The sequence below is a fragment of the Euprymna scolopes genome, chromosome 11 (assembly GCF_053919585.1).
Source record: "Euprymna scolopes isolate OS-2025 chromosome 11, ASM5391958v1, whole genome shotgun sequence".
Classification (NCBI taxonomy): Eukaryota; Metazoa; Mollusca; class Cephalopoda; order Sepiida; family Sepiolidae; genus Euprymna; species Euprymna scolopes.
The window spans coordinates 106,630,766-106,643,450 of NC_136492.1; the positions used below are offsets into that span (position 1 = coordinate 106,630,766).

General features: G+C 34.3%; 1 protein-coding gene and 1 non-coding gene across 2 annotated transcripts in view; one reads left to right on the forward strand and one right to left on the reverse strand.

Annotated features, from left to right (window-relative positions):
- The window catches only part of LOC145288040 (voltage-dependent calcium channel subunit alpha-2/delta-1-like), a 190,070-nt gene that overhangs the window by 84,588 nt on the left and 92,797 nt on the right, over positions 1–12,685 (forward strand). The window lies entirely within an intron of this gene.
- Positions 6,722–6,824, reverse strand: LOC145288489 (U6 spliceosomal RNA). The gene has a single exon (XR_013869295.1). It is a non-coding gene; the product is annotated as a U6 spliceosomal RNA (small nuclear RNA).

The window sequence follows — 12,685 nt, forward strand, 5'->3', positions numbered from 1 at the left end:
ATGATCTGCACATGTGAGCTCAAGGAATATATATATATATATATATATATATATATATATATATATATATATATATATATATTATTAATATATTCCTATAAATTTGTCGTTTTTTTTTGTATTGATATTCATATTAAAAACTCGTTTTTCTATTTATAAAAAAAAAATGCAACATCGTTATATATGGGTTGCAAAAGATCTAGCTAATTTGCATATTCTTTTATTTTAATTAATTCCCTATCAGTTTTTATCGGTTTTCTTATGGGGTGATCATCTTTAGTTAACTATAACATGGAATTATATTCATGCAGATATTCTACATGATTTATACTTGTGTAATATTTGCGTAAAAAGTTATAGTAAACACAAACCTCTTTCTATATACCGGTGCCAAAGTGTGAGAATTAAAAAATAGAATTTGCCAGGTGAAGGTTGAATGGCATTACGAATATACATGCTTAACGTAATAGCTAATGATTCATGTCTTAATTTTTAGCTATACAGCAAACATGTCTTCATAGCTCAAGCATTAACGTCAAAGGAAAAAGTAAATCATAAGCTAAACGTTTTGGTTTCGATTCTTGGTGGTGGCGCACATGTCACTTTTTTTTACACTTTTTAAATCATTACTATATATTGGGTTTAATCCATATATCTATAAAAGTGAACGTGTCTGTATATCTGTGTACATTTCCCTACGCAATAACTCTGTCAATTTTTAGTCTACAGACTCGAAATTTGATATACAGGGTACTGAGATTTGGGAAAATCGATGTGGTCTGTTTTCGGCCAGAAATGTGGCTGTTAAGGAGTCAAAGTTGAACGATTTGAACTTTGAGAACTCTACCAAACTCCTCCGACAATTTTGGGTCTATGCACTTGAAAATTTAGATATAGGTTCCTTGGACATGGATCTAACTTAATAACTTGATTTGAGCCCAAAACAATAAATTTTAAGGGGTCATAATAGGGGTCAAAGTTAAAAAAAATTGACCTCTGCAGTCTCTTCTAAATTACTCAGACAATTTCTGGTCTAAATATTTGAAATTTTACATAAAGGGTATTCAGATATAGGGCAAGCTTTTTCATCAGTTTGGGTCGAAAATATTTAGTTACCAATATATATATGTATCTATGTATGTATGTATGTTTGCATGTCTGCCTTAAACTTTCAATAGAGGCGACGATTTTACCAAGATCAGTATCGTTTTAAAGTTCGACCTTTCATACGACAAGTATCGAAAAATTGGCTAAAAACATTAATATCTTCCCCTTCAACTAGGCACTTTTCTACAGGTGGGGAGGGGTCACTTTTTTCGCCGATATTTTTTAAAGTTATCCTCTCCTTTAGATTGTCTAGCCTTAATTTTAAAAATATCCTTCCGGTTTGGCGGTGGTCGTAACAGCATAAACGTTAGGTTTTACCCTGTTCTTTTCCTCCTTTGCGGTACGGGTTCGAGCCTGCCTTCCTACTACCACTTTTTTTTTTTTGCTCAACATACACATCCAAACACCTGGGCAACGCCGAGCTGAAATGCTAGTATAATATAATAATAAATACGAAGTCTGTATTAATCAAAATATCATATTTAAGCGTAATTCACAACTGAGCAACACCGAGCAGTCTGCTAGTATATATATATATATATATATATATATATATATATATATATATATATATATACTAGTATATTTATATACTAGTATATGTATATGCTAGTATATATATATATATATATATATATATATATATAACTAGCCGCTAGTATATATATATATATACAAATAAATGCACATTGCTTTTTATTGTACAGTAGACGGTTGGAAAGTCATTGATATATGATTTGGTGTTCTGTTAAAAGATTTTGTAATTTTGTCCTCAAGAATCACTGCAAGCATGAATCCGGGTAGAACTAGATATCGACAAAAAAGAGGTTAAGCATGTTCTTCATTTTCATTGCAACATTCTTGCATAGAATCAGTTTTTTTTTTTCTCAGTGTCGTTTGCAAAGCAAAGAATTGATCTTTTCTTATTGAAAAGGAAAACAGAAAAGATTGTTGTTTGCTGATCTATTTCCTTAAAACATTGGATTGATCTGAAGATTATAGGAATGAAAAGGATTGCAAAGAGATTATGAGTTGTAATAATTATTGTTGATGCAGCAGACTGCGGAATCAGCTAAACTTTTCTGATTTGTTATTAATCTGTCTTGAGAACGTACGACTCTACCAATTCCCTCCAGTAATAAGTAAAATAAATAATTGTGCAAAGTAATAAAACCGTTGTGATAGGAGCACTAGGAACTGTTTTAAGGAGAAATCAAAATTGAGTGAAGAATCGAAATCATACAAAGCACTGCCTTTTAGCTAGGAGCAAAGTGCAGTATATGTTCTGATACTACACTTCATCATTTCTATCTTCGATCAATTCTTCTAGACCGAAGCAATTTTTACTCTTGTCTCAATTCAGAGTGTTGCATTTATGGGGAGCTAGATTTTCTTCACATTTAAAAACCAATCTTGTGTCTGTCTCTGCCCTCATGGAGATGCAAGTAAATGAGAACATCCTACAAAGCTGATGAAACAACCGAAATATTAAAATAAAAAAAAATCTTCAAGTGCAGAAGCCATCTGGTCATAGAAATTTAAGTTGAAATATAATTTTTTGTTGTTGTTTCACTTTCTTTGGTTAGACCAGACTGCACACTGACATGAGCATTCTCATGGCAGTTTTCTAAGCCTTACTACTTCCATGCTGACACCACTATATCTGGTTTGGTTTTCATCAGAGTTTCTTTCTCAGAGATGAATTTACCTTTATCATGATTAAGGAGCTCAATGTACTCCCTATGTAGTAATACTCTTGAATATTAGAGGAAGACCAATAGGTGCTAAAATCTACCCGAGGGTGACCTATATAATATCATGGTAAAAAAAGGAAAAAGAAAAAGAAAAACAGCTAGCAATATTTAAAAATATATACATATGTTCGGGGCAGATATGTAAGAAAGGTCCCATAATCTGACACTAATTCTCCATCTCATGCTAGGCAACCCACCGGAAAGAAATATTTTTTTTTAATCTGATGGCACTAATATCGATTAGTACCACATAAATTGGTTGTGAAGAATCTAGGAGGATACAAAAACTGATAAGAGAGAGAGAGAGAGAGAGAGAGAGAGAGAGGGAGAGAGAAAGATAGAAAAAGAGAGAGAGAGAGCACAATTTAGAAGAAGGATACAGAGAGTACTGGACCCCTAAGAAGGTTTGTTGTCCATCAAATTTCAGAAAATAAACAATGGTTGCTATCAATAAGAACGTAAAAAATTGCTGCGAGAACCCATCGTGATTTTCAACAATAATTGAAAGAAGTAAAGGGAACTGAAATTTCAAGGAGACTTGGTACTCAGATTCCAGGGAGCATCTGTTTTTACCAGTGAGCAATAACAGGCAATGACTTGTATGGAAAATCTATAATCGAAGTGAAGTGCTCGTTTTTTTTTCTTTCTCATTGTTATGTAAGAAGAAAAATATTAACATTTATGAATAATTTTTTAAACTCAAACTTATCTGGGGTTTTTTTCATACGACGTATAATGAATTATTAATCGTATATATCTAATATAGTTTTTTGTTTCTGAATTTTTTAGATGAGCATTGGTTATCTCTATATTAATAGGATAACGTGTGTGTTACTTATTTTGTGTGTCACGCTTACATCTGGGTGGCTGTCGTTTAATTGTTATGAATTTCCATTTCTTGTAATAATTTTACCAAGAATTTTTCATAAGTTTTGGTTTCGATTTTCATTGTAGCTGATGACACTCAAGTCATTTATTTTTTCATAAATAATTTTACCAAGAATTCTTCATAAGTTTTGGTTTCGGTTTCGATTATAACTGATGGCACTTAAGTCATTTATTTTTTTAAGCAATTTCACCAAGAATTCTTCATAAGTTTTGGTTTCGGTTTCAATTATAGCTGATGGTACTCCAGTAATCTATTTTTCTATGAATAATTTTATCCAGAATTCTTCATAAATTGTGGTTTCGGTTTCAATTATAGCTGAAGGAATTCAAGTTATATATATATATATATATATATTTCTTCATAAGTTTTGGTTTCAGTTTCGATTCAAGTTGATACACCAAGTCATATGGATATATTTTTTATTTTTGAAATGGCAACTTTATAACATATAAAAATCGATCGAACATTAACTCTATAACAATATATACGAAATCTGCAACAATTAAAATATCATATTTTATCGTACTTTACGACTGGGCTATGCCGGGCGTTCCTGCTAGCTTAAATAAATACATTTGCAATTTTAACAAAAGAGCTAAAATAATATCAGAGCGTCTCCATTTACACTGAACATCTACAAAATGCCAACATCAATATATTACATATGAACGAGTCCCCTATGGAATATCCACAGGTCTTGCTAATTTGGATTATTTGGAGTTTTTGGACTACTGTTTTCATCTTAGGTGTCATTTTCACGTTTCAGTAGATGTAACCTCCAGCTTTCTTCAGGTTTATCTTGTAAAACTCAGGAATATTTCTCTCAAACTTGGGAATCTGCACGGAATTTCAAACAGAACTCTTTATTTACTTCACAGGGGTAACATGCTCTCGTTCTGTTAGCCATAACTGGATAGCAGTCCTAAGTAATATGCAGGTGTATTTTTCGGTTGCCTATATTGAAGATTGAACCTTCAGGAAAATATCACTTTACAATTGAATTTTTCCAAGTATTCTGACCATTGCACCAAATCTAAATAATATGAATAATATAATTTTATGTAAGACTGGAAAAATTATTTACTGTAGGGTTACCATTTGCAATCACAGCTACTGAAAACATTAGATTAATGCAGAACTTTAAATGATTTAAATTAAATTAAAAATGTTCACCTAATATTACGAAATCAGGTTTTAAGAAATGAATGTGCTTATATTTATGTGAAATAAAATGTAATTTTTTTATCCTATAGTGAAAATTGAGTGGATAAGATAAAACGTTTTTTAATGACATAAACTTAAATTTCTGTTTAGTGTATGAGTGTATGTGCCTATTTTATAAATCTTCCAGACCGTAATAAATAATTTTATAAAAAAAACTGAAGCCTATCCTGCCTTGACAGAGTACAAAATAGACTTCATGGCTTAGTTAGGGATGCCCCTTTCTTTTCCCTGCAACCTCTCTCCCACAGAAGAGACTTTACCAGCTTGTCTTTATTTTATCGTTATTTCCATGGCAAGTGCTCGTCTGAGCTCCAATCTCTGGTCCCTCCTCGCCAATCTTTCATGATAAACACCCGTCTAGCTGAAACCACTGTCAAAAATTTCCCCCCACTCTTTATCTGTGCCGAAATCAAAACATAGATTCCATTAACAAAGCTTCTTTCTTAGAAGTGCACGCCTGTGAAACTCTCTTCCGTTTGCCGGTTTCCCACCTGACTACAACGTGGATGTTTTCAAGTCCCACATAAACAAATTCCTGATGAACCACCCCCTCAAGTAAGACACTTTATCAAATCTCCAATACTAACGATTACTACGATACTATCCCATTGATCACTGTACATGCAATAATCCTTATCCCTGAGTGGCTTCTGGGCCTTGATAAGTGGTGACTACCATGTTAAAACAAAATTTTTTAAGCGAAATGCCCTTTTTTAGGCCAAACAACATAGTATAACAAAATATTATCTAGTCAAAATCAAATATCGATCTGTTATATATATTATGACATAATTCTAAGTTGAAAAATTTGACAAAATAAAGTTATGTTATGTTATATATATATATATATATATATATATATATATATATATATATATATATATATATATATAAATGACACGATTTATTATAATAGATAGGGATCAGTAATATGTTAAGTTGTAAATAGATAATCTACCTTTGTGGTTTGCCCCCCCCCCTCCCCACTATCATGACCAGTGAAATCAGATAATTCAGCCAACCAGCTAAATGAATCTGGCATTGAAATCATAATGATTGAAATACAAGACTTTGACTTGTATATTGCATTACATATGTTGAGAAGCTGCCAATAAACTTTCATCTACACCTCAAATAAAAATAGATTTCATAAAAGGAGGAAACATTCTGGCAGTTGCTTTTCGAAAGAAAAAAAAGAAGAAAAGTACTAATCTGCATTAATGGAGTGGATGGTTGTATGATCCGGATCTGGATTGCGGTAGATTTTGAGTATCGACTCACTTTTCCAGCTGGGATCATGCTAACCACCCAGGATTCTTTATCCGGTAATCTAGTTTGTTATTTTAAAAAAGATTTACATTGTTGAATTAACAATTCACTTACAAGAAAATATAGACTGAGCGTATATCAAAAAAGGAAGAAAGTTTAGGAAACAGATAGATTACATACTAGACGGAATACCCATGCCTTGCATGCATATTTATACTTGTTCAATGGAAGTGGCTGCACTGTATGCCGGCGCAAGGAAGCTAGTGGAAAATGTCTTTGTGGTACCTCAGATCAAGCAATGGACTAAGGGGGCCTTGTATTTCATTCAAGATTCTTCTGTAGAAAGACATTAGCTTCTCTAGGGATTAGAGATTCTGATCGCAGTCAATGAGCAAGCATCATGGACGGTGAACTTTATAAATGTTTCAATCTCTTAAGATTGTTTTAGTATGTTCTATCGATGCTTCTAATTGTTTTTAAAAATATAGACAGCTTCACAAATTTATGTGTCATCCTTATTCAGTGACTATGCTCATCTTCCCTGTGTTGTTCCAATGCTAGCATATGTACTGTCAAAGTATTATAATTATTTCTTTTTACAAAGGAATCGTCACTTATCAAGGCCCAGAGGCCACTAGAGGATAATGAGTGCACAGTAGTCAATGGGAAAATGTCGTAGTAATCATTGGTATTGGAAATTTTGTAAATTGGGTTACTTAAGGGGATCGCTCATCAAGAACTTGTTCACATTGGACTTGAAGACAACCATATTGTAGTTAGTTGAAAAGCAGGAAAACGGAACAATATTCCATAGGCGTGCAGTTATAAGAAAGAAGCTTTGTTCATGGAATCTACATTTAGGTTTAGGCACAGATAAAGAGTGGGGGGGATTATTGATAGTGGTTTCAGGTAGATGAGTGTTTTTCATGAAAGTCAGGCCATGGTGGACCATAAATCAGATGAGCACTTGCCATGAAAATAACGATAAAGCAGAGATAGGCTCGCAACATCTCTTCTGTGAGAAAGAGGTTGCAGGGAAAAGAAAAGGGCATCCCTCACTAGGCTACAAAGTCTATTTTGAACTTTGTCAAGGCAGGATAAGCTGCTTCTAGCAGATCCTGCCCAGATGTGATATACTTAGCTCTTATACAGGTAGAAAATTGCATCAGCAGTGAGATATCTACTGGAGCAGTAGAATGACCCCACCATTGTTAAAAATACCTTACAGATGCTAAACTTCTGACCGATCAACAATATGGATTTAGGCAAGCTGATATCCTAACTGTAATCTCTGAACGTATATGCCATTCACTGGACAAAACAGGGGAGGGAGAGCGGTAGCCCTAGATATATCTAAGGCTTTTGACAGGATATAACATGCTGGTCTTCTCAGGAAAGTCAGATCATACGATATCACTGGACGAATACTAAACATAATCAAATCCTTCGTAAGTAAGAGAAAAATCCAGGTTGTCCCCAACAGTCGTACATCTAGACAATATGATATAAATGCGGGAGTACCTCAGGGGTCTATCGTTAGACCTTTATTATTCCTAATATTCATAAATGACCTCTAGGCAAGAACAGGACACTTTGATAGTATGGTCACATTGTAGAATGCATGAGAGTTGTTATTAGATGTAGAATAGTTGAGGCAGTAAGTTCAGTTAGCGAAAGTGGGCCAAAGAAAAAATGGGAAGAAGTGATGATGATTCATATGAAAGAAAGAGGGATAAATAAAGACCCGGCAAGAGATAGGTACATGTAAAAGTCAATTTTTAAAAACCGTCCAACACATGCCATACCTGTATATAAAATAGACATCAAACTGAATATGATGAAATGATGAATGATAATGAGTTCAATTTAAAAGGAAGAAAATACAGAGAGAGAGAGAGAGAGAGAGAGAGAGAGAGAGCACTCTACTCCAATAATTTAAGTACAAGGTTCATTAAAAAATTCACAAAAGATTATACCAATGACAGTAAAAGCACCCAAAGAAGACATGTCACTAAAACGTGCAAGAAATCACAAAACTCAAGATGAGAAAAACGTTTCAAAATGTGTAAACAGGGTAGATATATCTCATCTGAGAAATATATCATCAAAGTTAGATTCTTGTCAAACAGATTTCAAACTTGATATGTGCGGTGGTTCTAATATTGGACTGTAGCCAAATGTGCCGCCAACTAAGTTGCTAATTTAACAATTACCAATTAATTATTGACTTATTGTCGTCAATATTCTTACTTGTGCTTCTAAGAAGACGAGTTTGAACAAATATCAATTACGAGTGTCCTCAGGCCAACAGTTCAATATTTCGAGCATTGGACAGATGGTTGCAGAGAACTAGGGTCCAAGCAAGTCAATCAGTTTACAAAATAAATTCATCTGTAAGTTTTGCATGCTGAAACTTAAGCCTTCAAAATCTAGTGCAGGTGGGGATTCGTAGTACATCCATTATAAAAGATTATGAATACTTCGATTACCATGTATCAGGGAATTAGTTAAACAAAAAAAAAATGATGAGTACAGAAATGAAAAGTTTACTTACAAGCAAGAGCCTTTATTTCTTTGTTTATTTTCATTGTAAAATGGTGATACACAAAAAATATTTAGAAATAAGACAAATCATCATTATCATATCGTATAAATCCTAATATTCTATTGTTGGCATTGGTTTCCCCGATAATTTTGTAGTCAGAATTATTTCTAGAAAGACATCAGATACTTACGGGAGAGAGCATGAGAAAGTTGCAAAAATCCTAAGAAAAGTGATTTTTTTTTATGGAACGAACTGGATTCGAACTTGGAACACCCAGGTTGTTAGTCCGAGTCGTTAACCACCGTCACCTTCCATAACATAAATGAAACCGATTCCTAGGAAATAACAAATTAAAATAATTTACTTTAAACATAAAACAATGTTTTTGAATTTATGAGATGATTAATAATTTGTATTATTGTTCTCTTATTGGATGTTATTCTCACAATATTCCGGCCAAATGTAACCTATAACTTTTTTAGGTGCGTATTGCTAAACATAACTTCTATATGGTCATGGTTGACGGAATGAGAGCATGCTACCTTTGTGGATTAAATAAAGGGTTCCATTCGAAATTCTTTACAGATTCCCAGGTTTGATAGAAAGATACCTAAGTCCAACAAGTTGTACCTGAAGAAGGCTGGAGGTTACATTGGCCGAAACGTTGTAAGAATAACACTCAAAATTGTAGTAGCCAAAACTCGCTACAATCACAGGCAGGAGCTAATTTTCACAACTCGAGATTTGAAATCCCTTTTCTCCCTGGCTTGTCTAATCTCAAGGCAGCTCTCAATCGCATGACCGAGTACATAAAAGGCGAAATCTAAAACTCTTAACCCTCTTTCCTCTGTCTCACTGGTCGACCGTAGTTGAGGACGATCTGAACTCTTCTTTTTTACTGGTTACCTTACCATTGTAACATGGCCATTACTCTTGTCGCAGGAACAAACAAATAAAACAGATAAATAAAATATCCGAGTCAGCAGTTTTTCTTTCTCAACAGAAGTTTTTATTGCCGTTATAATTGTTTCGACACCACTTAAAAGTCTCTCATCATCGTCCATCTCACCCTGTGTACACTTTTCCTCTTCAACCCCACACTAGTCGCAGCCAGCCATTAATTACCTTCACTTTGCACATCCATTTCCTTTGACGTCGACTTTCTTTCCCTCCGAGCACGTATTGCATTTTTACTCATTTTTTTCCTTCCTCTTCTCACACACACTTCCTAATTTGCATATGCGTGTTTTTCTGCTGCTGCTGCTAATCTTTTCACATGATGTCCATCCTTTGCTGCTGCTGATACTTTCCGTGTGCTCACACACACTATGTTACACCATGATGTAAGGGGGGGGGGCGTCATTGCTTTTTCAGGATTACTCCACTTATCCTTGATCTTCACTTTATAATGCTGAGTGTTTAGCAAGGGGGTTAATAAAGTACCAATTTTTTCATCTTTGGTAGGACCTGACCAAGGATTGAACCCTTCTCCCCCGGCTTCCCAGCACATTAACAAACACTCTAAACATTATTCATAATGTTCATTAATTACACAAAATTAAATAGACTCTAAATATTAGAGCAGCTTTTAAAGACTCTTTGTACAAAATTAACTTCACTAAGCCCATAACTTCAGGCATGTAAGCTATATGTTAACATATTTTGTTTACTATATCACTGTCTTTTCGATTGATTTCAAGTATTTGTGGGCTTCACTTCTTGCGCTTCTTGCACTTATTGAAGGAGGAAACATGAGCCGCCAACCAAATTGTTTTACCTCTTATGATAATGAGATGTAAACAAATAGTTAAGCGAACTTTCATAATCTTGCTTGGTAGTTTGCATATTGAATGTTTTAAATTGTGGGAGGAGAGGATGAATAGGGTGAGACATTGGAGTAGTAGCGACAACAATATAAAAGAAAGAGAGTAGGAGAATGACATCTATAATATAAATCTCACCTATCTGTTTACATGTATGTATGTATGTATGTATGTATGTTTGTAGGTCTTGCAAAAACTTTCGACAGAGGCGACGGATCCTGACATGATCAGTATCATTTTGAAGCTCGACGTCTCGGACTACAAATATAAAAAAATGGCCAGAAAACATTAATTTCTTCACCCTAAACTCGGCCGTTTTGTATAAGGAAGGGTCGATTTTTTTCACTGACATTTTAGCAAGTCATCGTCACCGTTGGATTGACTTAGGTTAATTTCAACACTTTTGACTTCCGGTCACGTCATGGAGACATCGATAATGATGTCAGATTTTCTTTCATTTTCTTTTCCGCCTTCGCGTCATGAATTCGAACCTGCCTGTCTACTATTACTTTTTTTTTTTTTTTGCTTAACACACACCTCCAAACACCCGAGCAACGCCTGGCACCTAAACTATTAAATAAATAAATGACATAAATAAAAAGAAAAAGAGACTGAGAGTAGGAGAAAAAGAAAAAGTAAAAAGGAGAAAGAAAAGCATAATGGATGGAATTGAAAGTAAAAACGTATCCATCTTGATCCTAATTAAAGCTTAGCTGTGATGGAAAGTTCATGACATACATGAAATAAGTAGATGACAACATTGAAGGAAAGTGGGACATATTAAGTTAGATGTTCTTCAAGAAGGGGATGTTAGTGGTTGGCATACAAGCCTAGATTTGGTAACAATGCCTCATACACAGACATCTTTATCGAGATATAGGATTACCTCTAGTAGATGATAACAGTTGAAATAATTTAGAATACATTTCATGGATTTAAAAATGTTGATTAAAAGTGATTTATCGATATTTACAAAAAAGTACGTTGCATATAAATAATATTTTTTTTAATTGACTAATAGTACCATCTCTCTCTCTCTCTCTCTCTCTCTCTCTCTCTCTCTCTCTCACACACACACACACACACACACACATACACTATCTATCTTTCTCTCTCGATGTCTCTCTTTTTCTCTTTTTCCCTCTGACAGTAACATGGAATATAAAATTATTATTTACAAAAAAAGTATGTTCCTTATAATATTTTGTTTAAATTGACTAATAGTACACCCCTCTCTTTCTCTCTTTCTCTATCTCTCTTTTCCTCTTAACCACATCCCTTTTTCTTTCACTCTATCGGATATGTAATTAGAATTTAAATCCATTTCATTCACCTCTTTCTCCTCACACTTTCACTTCCTGTTATTTAAAGCAACTGTCTCACTTCCCTCCTTCCTTCTCTTTGCCTTCCCGCCTTCTTCTTCCACTCTCCCACAAGTTGCAACTGTATATAGCGTCTACGGTTTACAGACAAATCTATACTAATATGAGATATGTGTGTCTATCTGTCTACGTGTCATCTAACAACTTTTCACCTATTAGACCTAGGAACATTAAATTTAGTATGCACGCTTCTCTTCTGGTTTTCTTATAAAGGGACTAACGAGAGAATATGCATTCTCCACTGAACAAGATTTTGACTGGAATTTAAATCACACTTAAATTGCACAAAAGTGCACATGCACATCGGTTTGCATATATGTGTGTATGTTTCTAAGGATTTTGGTATGCTTCTTGTGTGTGTGTGTGTGTGTGTGTGTGTGTGTGTGTGTGTGTGTGTGTGTTATTCTTATGTATGTGCTTTGCGCTTATCTCGACATTGTTTCCAGTCGTCCTGAACCTCCACTTGCTACTAGTATTTAACAATGCCAATTCAGGAGAGGTGGGGTTGGAAATTGCACAACTCTTGCCACAAAAATATTTCACGCACAGGCATCCTTACTGTGGGTATCCATAGTCTGTCAAGACTGAAGGAAGCCTATTGTTATTCTTATGGCATAATAATGTTGACTCATAGGTTCTCATCAGATCACCAAAGTTAAGCAACATTGAGTATGGCAAGTACTAAATGGGTG